This window comes from Semicossyphus pulcher, unplaced genomic scaffold (assembly GCF_022749685.1).
Source record: "Semicossyphus pulcher isolate SPU_LCO1_2020_fin unplaced genomic scaffold, fSemPul1.0.p SCAF_1, whole genome shotgun sequence".
Classification (NCBI taxonomy): Eukaryota; Metazoa; Chordata; class Actinopteri; order Labriformes; family Labridae; genus Semicossyphus; species Semicossyphus pulcher.
In genome coordinates, this window is record NW_027211603.1 from 30,520,129 (window position 1) to 30,525,521 (window position 5,393).

The following is a 5,393-nucleotide window of genomic DNA, read 5'->3' on the forward strand; positions in this document are numbered from 1 at the left end:
AAAGAAAACTGCAAATGCAGGGTTGGCTACTGGCTCAATCACTATTGTGTTAACTTGTTCGGGGAAACGGTAGTATCTAAATATATTAATTTAATATGAGATTTAAATTAAGAGTAAAAGTACAGTATCATATTGACGAGGCGGATTGGAATGAGGCATGTGGTTGTTATAGATGTTTAACACCAGAATCCCTTTAAATGTCAAACTCTGTGCTTGGAAATATATCCAGAGGACTTTATACAAACACAGAAACCGACTAAAATTCTGGACTTTGGACTTCTACATGCCAGGAGAGCTATCGCACTGTGTTGGAAAAGTATGGACGCTCCATCATTGAAAATGTGGATAAAGGAATTTACGAACTGTATCGGTCTGGAGGTCTAAAGGCAAGCGGATAGACTTTGTGCAGCTCTGGGAACCATACATTCTTTTTTTCTTCTTCTAATGTTATTATTATTGCTGTTATTATTATGTATTTATTTATGGGGTTTTTTCTTCCCTAAATATATATTTAATTATTATTATTATTATTACTTTATTTCATATCTATGTGAGTTGAGTGTGAGTGTGTGGGTGTGTATGTAGAGTGTGCAATGTTGACATTTTTGGTCTTTGACAATAGAATTGTTATTGAACGCTGCTTTGATGTAATGCTAAAATAAGAAAATGGCAATAAACATATTGGGGAAAACAAAAAGTACAGTATCATCAGCAAAGAGAACAAGAGGTGCGGCCCCTGTCACAGATATATTATAGTATAATCATTGGACTCTAATATATTTACTTTAGTGTAGTGGCTCCTGACTGAGAGGTCAGGCCCCTTCCAAAGGGTATCTGAGGGGTCATGAGAGGATCAATGGTATAACAATAAAAGTAGTTCTACATGAATTTGTATAAATTAATTTTTTGGACTGAAAAAATGGATTTTGTTGTTGTTTGGGAATCAAAATGGGAAATGTCTCTTTGGTGAAAGTGCTTACATTCATTGACAAGAAGCTCCAATTAAACACTGATTGTTCGGGCCGTTTTTTAGGCTGCCAACTAGATCACCTGTGTTAAAAATCATATACTTAACTTAACTTAACTTTTTTGTAGTATTTGTACTTTTTATGTTCCATTCCTTTTTTTGGTGTTTTGGGATAATTTGAGTATTATATTTTGTTTTCATGTTAACATGGGGTACCACCCTTTACTTTACATCACAATTCGAATCTCTGCAATTATTCTGGGATCCAATGGTTTAATGTTTACAGTACATTATATGTATGAATCATCACAGTTTTCATGCAAATCTAGTAATATCAAATATATGTTGAGTATATTTCCCTCTGAAACGGATGGAAATAGTCAGGTAATATGTCCACACTTCTGTACAGTACTTGAGTAAATGTACTCAGTTACTTTCCAGCACAGACTGTTAAAAAGAAGTCTTCCTCAAAGGCGATGTTCCTCTGATGTGGAGGAGTTAAGGGGAGAGACGGCGCGATGGATTGACAGAGAGAGAGGAGACAGAGGAGATGTTGAGAGTGTGGTTGAAGCCAGGATTAACGCGGCTCTGCGGTGGTGTCTCAGCACTGCCAGGTAATGGCATGAAAGCGTCTGTGGCAAGAGGCTCCGCGATCGTGCCGCTCAGTCAGAAGCATTGTGCTGCTTTGAAGAAGAAAGCAAATGAAAGCGGAGATGCAGCGCGCTCCTCCAGCTTTCTTTACAATCGCTGGCTGAAAGACTTTTTCTTCTCTGTCTGAAAACAACTGGAGGATGTGACTCTTATTAGAAGCCGTCAAACTCAATATCAGCAGTGCTTTTAATACATTCTGAGTCCTGAGCTTTAACGTTTCAAACTTTATGAAACTGTGATTGATTCCTGACATTTTTTAGTAAGTTAGCAATTTGGCAAAATCATTTGTGGCTTTTTCTTGTGATCAATGTGCAATGGATTTATGAACAGAGTGCTGTCTGTGTGAAGAGTCTGAAAAATGAGTGTGAAGAACAGCAAGGGAAGAAGGAGGAGGAGGGAAACGTGTAGAAATGTAACCGTGATAAAAACATTTAAATTCATTGAATAGTGAGAGAAATCCACACACAGAAAATACACTTAGAACCTAAATGAAGTCCTAATACATTTACATTGCATTGTTTGTATCTGAATTCATTGTAATGTGACTCTTTCTCAATAACGTAGCCCCTCTAGCTGCACAGATGAGTGCATATTTCCATACAGAGCAGTTACTGCTGTCACTTCCTCGCACATTGGTGTTGATAAATGGATTTTTAGCAGATTGCATCACAATGATTCAAACCAGTATGTGTCCAGTCCAGAAAGCTTTTACATTCTGTAGTAAACACCCAGACATAATGTTGAACATGGACTCACATGTTTTCTATTTTAATCTCTTTGGAATAAGAGCCGCACAGTTATGTCACAGTTACCCGCCTGAAATAATCTGATAGATGATCTCATAAAGAGGTCACACATTTCTTCCTTAATTTGTTAGCATCAACAACACAGCCCCGCAGCACAGGAAATACTATGTTTTTGGGGGTTTGTGTGATAAATAACCACGAGCGTGTTTGAGTGTGTTTATTTCTTTATTCTCCTCCTTCCTCTCCCCCACGGCCACGCTGCCATTGTGCCTGCTGGACTGTTATTAAATCTGTGTGTGGTCACACAGCCTACGGTCTGCAGTGCTCCATTCGTGTGTTTTTCTTCCTCTCACCCTTGCCTTACTTAGCCCACCACTGACCTTTCATCATAGCCTTGAGTCCATGTAAGAAGTGCTACAGGCTGACAGGAAACGCTGTCTTCGCGGCGCTCTACCCTCTGTCGAAAAATGTCATCCTGCAGTACAAACAAGGACTAATGACCGACGAGAAGCATGTTCATTTGGCACTCAGAAACAATGAGCTAAATGTGTGCGGGCTAAAAGACTAATTATAATGATGAAAATGAGTGGTGAGAAGTTACCTAACCGGATCATATCAACCTGGAAAAGTGACCAACATAAACTTCTACAACAGAGACATAACAAGCAAATCTTAACCTCTATGTCAACCTGAAAAATGTAGCTGTTACAAAAATACAATGGGCTTTCATAGATTTTTTTCCCCTGTCCTTTCCCCTCTTCTGAATGAATCTCTTTACCTTATTGTTTGCCATGCTAGCAACATGGTGCCATGGATATCCTGTTTAACCTCACTGATATCCTAACTGTTAGATGGATTTCCATGGAAAACTGGATAAATCATGGTCTCTTTTATGATTAATATCCAGCGGCAGTAAAAATGTCTTTACACAAGGAGAAGTAAAAGTGACATCCTCACAGTATAAAAGTAAAATTAGCCCTCTATGGGCCGTTTCTGTGCAAAGAGAACTGAACCACACATCATATTTGGGAGATTATTAAACTTAGGTCATTTTTTTATTCAAGTAAAAAAAAATAAAAATAAAAAACAACAGACTGAAAATAATGGGTAAAATAAATCAGTTGGGTTTGAAATGTGTTGCAGCTCTGTCCGCGATGCTGGCTGGTTATCTTACACACAGAATCATCTTTTCTTTGCGATATTGGCCCGTTCATGCAGGCTGGAAGGCCTCAATGTTGGGAACTTGTCATGTAATGATGTAAAACAAATTCATGGATAATCCCCCATTAAATGCATTAAAGCTAAAGTAACGACTCTGTTTTGAAAATGTAAATAGAAAGTTCAGTTGTTTGTGTTTAAATGTAAAATTTTACTGCAGAAAAATAAATGTAATCAAAGTGATTAAAATTAGATGAAAACTCATCTTTAGTAACATTAAGTCTTTCTGCTTTGTTACTTCCAACCTCTTTTTCTATCTATTGCCATTTGTCCAACACTTTCATTTATGGCCTATTTAAAGAAATACATCTGTGAAACGCCAGTATGTTACAAGCTGACATTAGCACTTAGCTCCAAGCACTGTTAACATCACAGAGAGGATATGGCAGTGGACTCCAACTCGTGTTGCTTCCATTTAATTACTTTTTGGACTATTAATATTTTACGTTTAATGTTTGGTGCATTTAGAAAACGCATGACATCCAGTCCATATGATTCAAACCATCTTCATCACTATCACGCTTTCTTACACACCACTGTGACTTAAACTGTAAGTAAGTTTATTGAATTCTCCTTTTTAGAGGCCCAACTTCACCTTCTACTGCTGACTATACTTCAATCTGCCATGTCAGGAAGCTGAATAAACGCAGTGTCTCAGTATGAAATAATAGGTAGCCTTATACAGTACAAGATACATCTGTTGTTAACCACTGGTTCCTTCAGATCAAATGGCACAAATAACCCAGTCAGTCACTGAGGCTTCAATTTGTCCATCATTTAAAACCACTCTATGGCAATCAAATATTAAACTATGAGCTCATATTAATGCAATGATACAGTTAAACATGATGTAAGGACATGTACACTATAGAACCACCATTTATCACCTGGAAGACACCTACTGTACACTGTGCTGGTAGCATTAGCATCATGCTAGTGTCACAGTTCACAAAAACGCAAAAAGGGAGAGGACCCAGATGCAGACTACAATATTTTTATACAGTTAACAAAAAGGCAAAAAACAAAGGCTTACTGAGAACAGCCCAGGCTTTGAAATCCAACACAGGCAGAGAAAACACAAAGAGCCACGAAGAAACAGGATATCCAAAGGTTAAACTGATAATGATGATGTTTCACAACGAACATGACTAACGATGAACTGACAGTGAGACAGGGGAGCACAGAGACTAAATAAACTTAGGAGGTGAGGCTAATCAGACACAGGTGAGACAATCAAGGGGCAGGTGAAAACAGTGATGGCAGGGCACATAATCAAACAAGCAGGAAAACATACAAAGGCAGGAAGTGGATCATCACAAGAGACAAGGGCCAATCACAATCTCCACCCTAAAGCCTAAGCACTGTACACTCACAGACTTTAATGGCGTCAGGCAGTGAGTGTGTCAGGGTTTGAGAACTGCAGAAAAATGAGGAATGGGGCACACTATCATAGCATCGCATTGCCTGGAAACCAGGTAGGCTATTAAATCTAATAAGAAAAAAAGCAGACCTCCAGCACGTATTTGTGTGTCTTACAGTGTTTCACCACCATCATCATCCTCATCATTTGTTCAAACTTTATTGAATACTACTAAAGTCTGTAATTTGGCGTTGAAAAGTCCGCATCAGAGCCCTCACGCTCTCTGTGATCTGACAGTGGGACAGCACTAAGCATTCACACACTTACTGGGAACTCGCCTCAAAGTCCCTGAGTACGTGAGTGTGGAGATTGGGATTGGGCCAAGGTGTCAAAGTAAAATAGGAAACACCGAAACCATGAAATACAAATGAAATGCAGAACTAAAGTAGAC